Raw genomic sequence first — 10,308 nt, forward strand, 5'->3', positions numbered from 1 at the left:
AAGTTCCACTGTGGCTAAACTTACATATCCCTTGAAAGCATTGGACAAGCGAAAGTGAAAGTCCCTCAAGCTCTTTAAGAAGACCTTCAAGAATTGCCCACAAAGTTAAATCATGCATGGGTGTTGGTTCTTTGAACATCTAGAACGGTTCATAAGACTTGAACCTTCAATGGATGAGCCATAGAAAGATTGTACCATCTTGTGGAATGACAATACCTTAACTTTGTGTTTATGTAAATGGAAATGGTTTCATAAGGGCAAGCTAAACACAACATGCTCACAAGTGAGTACCCTTAGATTTGAACAAAATCATGTAGGATAATGAGCTTCTAAAACAAAGTTAAAAGCGTATGCTCCAAAGAGTATTAGTTACCAAAGGAGGTTTCCATATACATTTCCTGAAGGGACTAATCCCTTTTAATGTGGTTGGATTATAAGCTAATTAGTTAGGTCATCCCACCAACAATAGACTATCCATATATCTAATCTTATTTTTCAACACCCCTTCAACTAGCTAGTACATCGACTAGCAATTTCCTATGCTTCATGCAAACACGGTCTATGGGACTTGCACTCAAATAGCTTACATGAGTTAAAGCTTGGAACTAGTAACAATATTGCAACATAAGCATCCATGAAGGAAAAACAAGAAATATAGAGTTCTTATGACTCTTTTTTTTTAATATTTAATCATGATGTTGCTAATATCAAACTTCTTGAACTCCTCTTCTATGGTGAAAATTGTCTCCTATGTCTTTGATGTCCTATTTATCATAGTAGTTGCTCATGATTCTTATTTTTTGTTATTTCTTGTACCTCTTCCTCTTCCTCTAGTGGTAAAGGGTCATTTTGTGGATCAATCATTTTTAGTTCATTTTGCTTTATCTTTCCCTCTTGATCAAGTATTGAAGTTTCAATGCCTTTAAGGGTTAGTTGAAGCACTACTTTAAATTAGCTCCAAAATTCTCATAGGATTCATACTTCACACTAGAACTAATACTATTAGAAAAGTTTCATTCTCATCAATATTTTCTTTAATTATAGTTGACCATTTTATATGCTTTTAAATTCATTCATGGATAGGCTCTCCTTGATGTCTAGCCTTATAGTCCAAAATCCTAGAGATATGGTGAAATACATCATCAAAGGTACCCTAAGCAATAATGTCCAAGGCCTTATTGTTCCTACTATGATTGCTCCTATCATGTGGTCTTTATTTTCTCTTGTTGATGTTGCTATTATTAGTTTTTGCTCCTATTGTTGTTCCTATTACTCTTGTTATTGTTACTATTAATGCCACCACCACCACCACCCACTTGTGTAGTAGCAATAGGTAGAATAATATTACTTATGCAAATGGTTACAAACTAAATAGGGAAGACATTCCACCAATAAGCCAATATCTACTTACCTAGTCAACCATCATTATCTTATATTCAACTAGGATTTAATCATTGGAGGGGAAGGCTACTCTCATATACATAGCTTGAAGTGATTGGATAACTATGTTGTAATCATTTCAAGTCAACTTTCAATTCTGTGACTCTTAACACCAGTTATGTAAGAAGATAGCCAAGAAAAACACCATGGAAGAGGTTGAACTAAAAGCATTATTAATGCAAGCCCTTTGTAGTTAAAACTCTAATGAGAGCATATTCCAAGGATATAATACCCTTGTAAGTCATGTCTTGAGATTTCAATAAACAACTCAAAAATAGCATTATTAATAATAAGCTCAAATCTCTTAACTTGTGTCAATCTTGAGGATGTATCAACTTTTAATACAAACCCCCTATTAAAGTGAGGCTACTATTCCAATAACAAATGCAAGTTGCACTAATTGCTAGGTGTCCACCAATGAAGTCACAATTTATGTAGGTGTGTAGTATTCCAATGTCAACTATGACTCACTTGAGACTTCAGCCTTTAGGCAATGTAAGCAAGCCAATGATACTTCTTGGTTTTAAACCAATAAGAAAAACAAACCCCCTATCAAAGTGAGGCTATTATTTTACTAACCGATGCAAGTTGCACTAGTGATGAGAAAGTGGTTGCCAATTAAGTCACATTTCATATAGGTGTGTCTAGTATTCCAAATGCTAGTTACTACTTTATTATGACTTCTGACTCTAGTCCGTACAATATGAGCAAGCTACAGATACCGCTTGGTGTTAGAGTAAGACTAAGAACAAAATGGTTCTACAACACAAATGCATGTCCTTCAACCTATACATGGCCTTACTTTTGTACTAAGAGTGCCAATATATGTGTCGTCCCTAGTTGGACTACTAATGTTAGGGTTAATCAAATGCCCTCTAGAGTTTGCACACCAATTACAAATAGGAATTTTGGAGGATATGATACATGCGCTATTTTCTCATCCATTAATTTAAGTTGAAAGTTTATGGAAATGACTAGCTTAGTCTAGATCTTAACAAGATCAATAATGTTACTGAAAGAGGATCTTTTTGGTCTCATATTAGAGGGCAAGGTTGATCAACCCTCAAGTTACTATTTAAGAAGGGATTTGCTCCCCGTGGTGCAATCCTCTTAATCCAAGTGACACAAAGTAGTGGATAAGCACTCAAGCACACCTAGTAGCAAGTCTCATTGAGCATATCACCATTTCAACCTATATAGATGTTGAAGTTTTGTCAATTCTTTTGGTTGGACCTCTCGATGTGAGATGCGAGATGATCCTATGGAAGCATTTGTGCTATCACCACCACAAACTTGCCTATCACTTGTAGCTTATTTTAACAAGCTCGACCACTTCTCTTGAAGTCTCAACATCAGTAAACTCCAAGCTACTCCTTTTCAAGATTTGCTATAGTGGCCCAAACTCCAACTCACCTCAAACTTCAATGGTCATGAAGGGGAAGAAGAAATAGAAGAAGGGAGACCAGACCTAGCTACCGACTCAATCCATGCTCACATATTCCCTCTCACACTCCCTCATTTTACTTAAGTTCAAGTTAAAGAGATGATTTCTTAATCACACTACCTTTTTTTGCATTGTTTGAGAAGAGGAACTAGGGAAAAGTAAACACGGGAGGTTAATAATATTTTTAGCTCTTAGTCCCACTCCTACAAGTAGTCTTTCACATTTCTTTAACCTTAACCGATGGGGTTTATCATATACTACATGCTTTTTAAGTTAGCTTACATCTTATGGTTGTGTGTACATGTAGACTGTATGAGATGGGGTACAAGTACAAGAACCTAAAGATGGAAAAATCGTAGAAGTTTGACCAATTCTACAACCAATCCTTATCCTTGCTTCAAATTTACTTGCAACCATCCTTCTAATTTGTTAGTTGACTAGTATCTTGTTGTAAAACTCTTTCCTTGTCATTGCACTGCAAGATTCTCCTTAACATCACATTATTTATCATTTGAGGTCATTCCCATAGTACTTGCTTTTGGACTATGATGGATTCAAACAAAGACGCATACATGTGTGATACACTAGGGAGGCTAAGGACCCTTAAGTTGCTTTGGGAAAAAGAGGTGGCTAGGGGGTTGCTAAAGGAGTTGGCCCCCAACCAAGGCCATTGGGCATCACTAAGCTTGAGGTATATTGGTATGAACAATACACATGCTTTTTTGGGGATCCACTAGCACTTAGTTTACATCAAGGTGGGGGAGAGTATAAGTGACATTGCAATAGTTGAAAATAGTTGATTGAAGAGTGGAGTGACATATGTGAGAGGTGTTGTGACCATCATGTCCTCTAAGATTCCTTTGTAGTAGGAAGGGATAAGTGTATCATATGAATGAAATAGCAAATTATAGTGTAGGACAATATTAGGGGATAGTTGTGGAGTGAAGAAGAGGAAATGCTCCTAGGTGCCTCAAGAGAATAAGATATTGGATTGTTAGGAGTATAGCTGTATTTGGGACTTTATAATATCTAGGAATAAAGGAAAGAGATTGCTCCACCACATAAAATATATAAATCTAATCCTCCATGATTATGAAATCAAGTGGATAGGCACCAAGGGGGTGAGATTTGCCAGAGTCTCTACTATGGGAGATATTTACAGGCTTACCAATGGACAAATTGGTGAGTTAGTCAATTAACATGAATGTATCTTTGAGCTCGAGTAGTGGGCCCTACATCTTGGATACTACATTTGGTCTAGGTCCTATGTTGTATATTCCATTTGATCCAAAGTCCTATATCATGATCCTTTGATCCTCCTCCATGTGTAGGTGAAGACTCCCTTTGTTGGTCACAATCACCACGATGGGATGTCTCATCAACCATAAAGATCACTGCTTCAAGATTTAGATATGTGTCTACCCTCCACTCTATAGGTGTTCTCTCCACAACTATTTCTGCCCCACAGTTCTAGCTCATGCATGGTAAATGCATGCTCTTAGTTTCTTTAGTATAAATGAGCATTTTTTCAAGTAATTTTTGGTAGAGTTCTTGTATTGTGAACAAGATTTAGAGGAGGGCAAGGTCAAACTTGATAGGGATATTCACATTGCTATTACATGTGACGTATGGCACAATTTTGTTAGATGAAAACTAAGCTATTTAGAGAAGTTTTGTAGGGTTTTAGAATCAAGTTATGATTTAACATTCATAGCCAAGCTCATTACTTCCCCTTCACTAGACCAAATGAGTGTGAAATAATGATTAGATCGTATTTCCTTCTTCTAGTCTGGCTATTATGGCAAATAGACTAGGCTTTCTATTTTTTGTACACCAAGAATTTAGATCTCTCGGATATTTGATTTCAAAAAAACATATTATCTTCACTTAGTATCAACTTGACAGATTGAATAATGCTAAAAAAGACTATCTTTAATATTGAAGTTTTGCAAAGTTGATTAAGGTGGTGTTGAAGGATGGTTTCAAGAATTGCACATGTTCCAAATTTGTAATGTTTTCACTAAATCATTATTGATTTATAAAAAATTTAGTAAACACTTATCGAATTTACACAATATACAACATCCTTATATATCCAAGTTATACTGGAATGTGATATAATTCTTGGATGTTTTGGTTCATGCATCATAGATATTCTAAAATTTTGTCCAAAGGTGGCAAACATTATTTGCAAAGAAATCAACCACCTTATTAACGTTTTAAAGTAAAATCTTGATCTTTTGAAATAAAAAGTAAAATGGTGAATATTAGCCATTAGTATAATCACTTTTGGTAGTCCAACAATGATTTCTGACCCTACATGGAACTTTGTGAAAACCTCAAAACATGAAACAAAGTCCAATGCAATTGACATAGCATGCTAGTATGCCATATTGATTCCAAATACTCTTGAACTTTACAAAACATGTCCATAGTCCATAGAGTAATAAATTTTACATCTTATAATTTCAAATTCTAACTATAACTCATCCAAACTAAATGTTGTGCAATATTGTTGCTCAATAGACCCATATCTAAATATGTGTTTCTTAAACTTCTGCATTGTTAGTGCTACATGTAGAAGATATATTCTAATTTGCATGACAAAATCCACACTAACTAGTTTGACATTGCCAACACCTCATGATCATCTGGTAGATTTTAAACTAGCAAGTTTCATGTACCAACTAACATGATGGACATCGTAACTAGCAAGTAAAATCTCACATGGTGGAAAGTTCTAGATAGTAGGTATGTTGTGCTAATTAGTGTGTCAAATATGTTAATTAGAATGGAGGATTTGTTAGTGCTAGATGTGTTAGCAATGTAGATGAATTATAAGTGCTAAATGTTATCAAATAGGCTACTAAATAAGAGAGATTGTTAAGGTTATACTTACTACAAAAAAATTTATCATTATAATTTTAAAACACCTTGATTTACATGTTAGATATGCTAACTAGCATGGTTGAACTACTACTACTACATGTATGAAAGATGTTCTAAATAATAGATAAAAACTCAAGTATATGCTAGCAAGCAAGGTGAATATTTTTTACTAGCATGTAAAATATGTGTGCTAGCCTAATGAGTTTTGTATCATATTTTCAGTTGACATCATGGATGATTTGTTAGAGTTAAATTTTTAACTTAATATCATATATGTTGCCTAGGAGGAGATAGTATCATGTGGGTTGCTTAGCAAGGGACATGATAACTTTCTAAGGTTTTCTTAACTAGCCCAAAGGGTATGCTAACTAACATCGAGACAAACAATCATGAAGAAATAAGTCAAATATGCTAATCAACATTAATGAACCATAAGAAATTTGAGTGCATGTAGAGCTTTTAAGTAGCATGATAATATATACTAAGAAGTCAATAGCATTAAAAACATATTATCATATATCACATGTTCTTTTTAGAATCAATGAACTATTAGTGACAAACATTTAAGTGATCATCATACACATGAATTAGTAGGAGTGAAATATGCAAATGATTTTATGATTATAGAAAGCAGTGTCAAATATGCTAAAAAGCATGAGAGTGCCATCTAAAAATCAAATGCATCTTAGCTAGCATGAAAAATATGGTATATTTGCTAACCTAACATGGCAATACAATTAATTAGGAGGATCTATTACTAACTAGCATGAAAGACATGCTACTATCATGACATGTATGCTAGGTAGCACTATAAACATGGCAAACACCATATAAGATTCTAGCATTACATATATATTAGCATAACCTATATGGAAAATACTACTAGTACAGCATGTGCTAACAAGCAACACAATTGAGAAGATAAATAGCTGGATAACATTAGCAAAAGATAGAATGGTCAAACCTTAACCAATGACTTAGATTAGATGCCTTCCAAGCTTTTGGAACACTTGTACCATATTTCCTTGTACATACCACCACATGACTATAATAATGGAATAGCTAACTTAACATATATATAATATTGGATTCAACACTTTTGTCCAACCTATTATTTGTGTCTCCCTATGATATTCTCTAAATGGGCCTTTTTCTTAGCAACAACAATTCTTCCCATCTTCCTCCACCAAGTTTTCTTTCTCCATAAACTACAACAATAGGAAGAACCAATGGACTTGTCTTTTAACTATGTAATCACCTATGTAAACATTTGCATTCATATGTTAATTGCTTGATAACCTATATACAGTTTGGGTCCTCAAGTGTGGGAGAAAACTCCAAGCTTGCTTGAAGTTGGACCAATCTCCCAAACCAACCATATATGCCTTATGCACCAAAATAGAAGGCTAGCACTCCCCTAGGATGCAAAATAACATGTGATTTTCATTGCATGTGTGGAGAATCTTGAACCATCACTTATCCTTTAGTAATGACTCTTTCATGGTCTACAACATATAATTGAACTCCAATGCCCATGATTCAAGTTTATGCAACACTAGACCATCAAAAAAGTGTATTAACATCAACAATGCCACCCTCTATAGACCGTCACCAACAAAAACTTCAATCACCAACTATCAAGTGCCAAACAGTATCCTCTAGTCTCTTTGTCAATGACTACCATCACCCCTCTTAAGGACAATGTTCAGACTGTCCCCAATGTTCCACATCAGAGGTGCAAGCTAATGCATGCTACCTATGACAATGAGTGCCAAGTGAGTGGCACTCACCTAGGATGGAGGTCATTAACCTTCAACAGAAAAAAATGATGCAAAAGTAAGTCAAGCCAAAGTGACATCATGCATGTCAAAGTGCCAGAATTGTTTTGGAAATGATTATTTTTTCAAGTTTCATCATATTAATTTAGGCACTATCATATGTGCAATTATAATGTCTTCTAATTATTTCTTAGAATTGCACTATTATTTTTATAACATTATAGTGAGAGCTAGGCTTGCTCTTGTGCAAAGATTAGAAGGCCCACAATGGATATGAGGTTGTAGGAATAAGACTTCTATTCACTTTGTTTTAGAAGAGGTCCAACAACCTAAGATATATGCACGTATTAAAAATGACTAATCAAAATCCTAAATAGTGGATAGAGTGACCAAATTTTGGTGGAAATCCTAAACCTAACCCTAATTTATAAAAGCCAAAAAGTCAATGCAAGAGCTCATTCATGTGTTTGTGACTTTGAGAGCAACTCCTCTCCTAGACTCTATATCATCTGCTAATGCACCTTGTTGAGAGTGAGGGAGAGTGAGAGAGTGACAATGGCAGTGAATAAAGAACTTGGAGAGTGAAGCTCTTCTCTATTCTTCCTTTCATTTTCTTCTTCCCCTTCTTCTCCGATAGCTTGGAGGGTGAGAGGTCTCTGTGTGAGGTTGAGATTGAGTGAGAAAGTGTGCAAGGGAGAGTAAAGGATCCGTTTGAAAATCTCTTCTCCACATTTTTCTCCTTCTTCTTTTTCTCTACATTTCATCTTTATGATGGAACACTCATGGATCATATTAGATGTGATGGAGTAGGAAGAGGTGAATCAAGGAGTAGCACTTAGACTATGCAACCATCTACTTCACCCTTTGAGGATAGACCATAATGTGGAGGTGTTGAATAGGTGAGTTTAGTACAATCTTATAAATCATTGAGCTTTCTTCTTGCATGGTCATTGTTGTGAGAGGAGTGTGCAATGGTTTTGAGTTGGAAGGTGAGCAAGCAAGTGAGAGAGAGTCAACTAAGGTTCATTGAACACTTGAGAAAAAATAAGAGATCCACACATATCCCATTATTGAGTTCTCATATAGCCTAATACATGTTCAAAAGAATCATCCATTGAATTTTAAGAAAAGTATTAAAAGGTTATGTTCAAAAAAGTTAACATCGGCACTATGAAAGGGAGAGATTCACCAAGATGAAGAAAATTTTTCCACATTGTGTGTTGTGTAAAGATATGCTAAATTTCTCCAAATATTTATTTTGAAGTGTCAAGAAGTCAAGAGTGTATTGCCTTCACTGAGAAGTTGGATTCACTTGTTAAATTTCATCATAAAATTGATTTCAAGTTGCTTCTTTTTGGAGACCTAGGGGATTTAAATGGGAGCTCAATATAGCTTTAGAATATGCTTTGGGCAATAACCATAGGGCTCACCTATAAGCTCAGCAATAACAAGCTATTTGTAGGCCTCCCTTTGTTATTACCTTGATTGACTCCGAAAATAAATATAGAGAGAAGAAGCACTCATAGTCCTTAGAGGGCTTAGGAAGAAGAGCTCACTATGTGAAATGCCTATAATGCTCTCAACAAATGTTTTGAGAAGTTATTTTGACTTATAGCCTTTTGCTATGGCCATCTCCCACTCTTTTTGTATTAATGTAAAGTGCTTTTATTTTAATAGGATCAAGAAATAACTAGAAGCCTATTAAAATATATCACAATGCCAAGTTGTAGTAGAGTCAAATCAAGGTTTACATAATGCCATTCAATTTATAGGCATGAGTGGTATATGAATACCAATATTCACGTGTTTCTACAATATAAGCCAAGGTTGATAACAAACTAGACACTACATGCCTAGGCCACTTCACATGGCGTTGCAAAAAAGGAGTGCATTTTGCACCCTGAGCTGCACTTTGCATTGAAACTTATTAAGCATGCATGTTTCGAATGTAGAAATCCGATTCTATTTTCATGGCATGTGTCACACATTATGTGCTTCTCATGCATTCTTAAGTGCGACATAATGAGCACATATGCTCATTAGTGTAGTCTCTCACCATATTATGTATTGACCATCCTATCAAGTAGCAAAGATGCAAGCATAGGCTTGAAGCTCTAATGTGCTTGCAGCTTAGCTAGATGCATGAAGTTCTAATGTCCAAATCCTTTCATGCATGAAGTTGTGTTTGATGTTCCACCAATCCAAGTAGGTCTCATGCTACTATCTATATGTATTTGGAAATGTATAAAAGCAAGGTTTAGACTAAATAGGTGATAGTCCTCTTTTCTCAATATTCAAATTGATCTATAGTATAACATAAAGAATATATCAATGATATAAAAGCACAAGCAAGCTCTAGCATCCAATCTATTTGCTTGTGATAAAGACAATAATAATAGATCTTGCTTATAAAGGTCTTAGTAGTGGCTTGCGTGCTTCTTTGAGACTTGCTTTTCTCTCTCGAAAGGCTGAGATATTAGATATACAATAAGGAATCTAATGTACTTATTGAGAATGAATTAGTCAAATATACAACATGAAGTGCTCTGTACTTCCCTTAAGCCTCACTTCACTTGATGGAGGTCTTGCATAAATCAATTAATGACAATATTTAATAAAATATATTTGTCAAAAGTTAGAAAATTCATCATTTAAGTGAATATGCACAACTTATAATATATAATGTGATGATGCTAAAAAGAGGTGTTCACTAGGGTCAAAATAACATCTAGCACCACCAAAGCATACTTGGTGTGC

Source organism: Lygodium microphyllum, chromosome 11, assembly GCF_053477565.2.
Source record: "Lygodium microphyllum isolate KBCC chromosome 11, Lygodium_microphyllum_v1.1.10, whole genome shotgun sequence".
Classification (NCBI taxonomy): domain Eukaryota; kingdom Viridiplantae; phylum Streptophyta; class Polypodiopsida; order Schizaeales; family Lygodiaceae; genus Lygodium; species Lygodium microphyllum.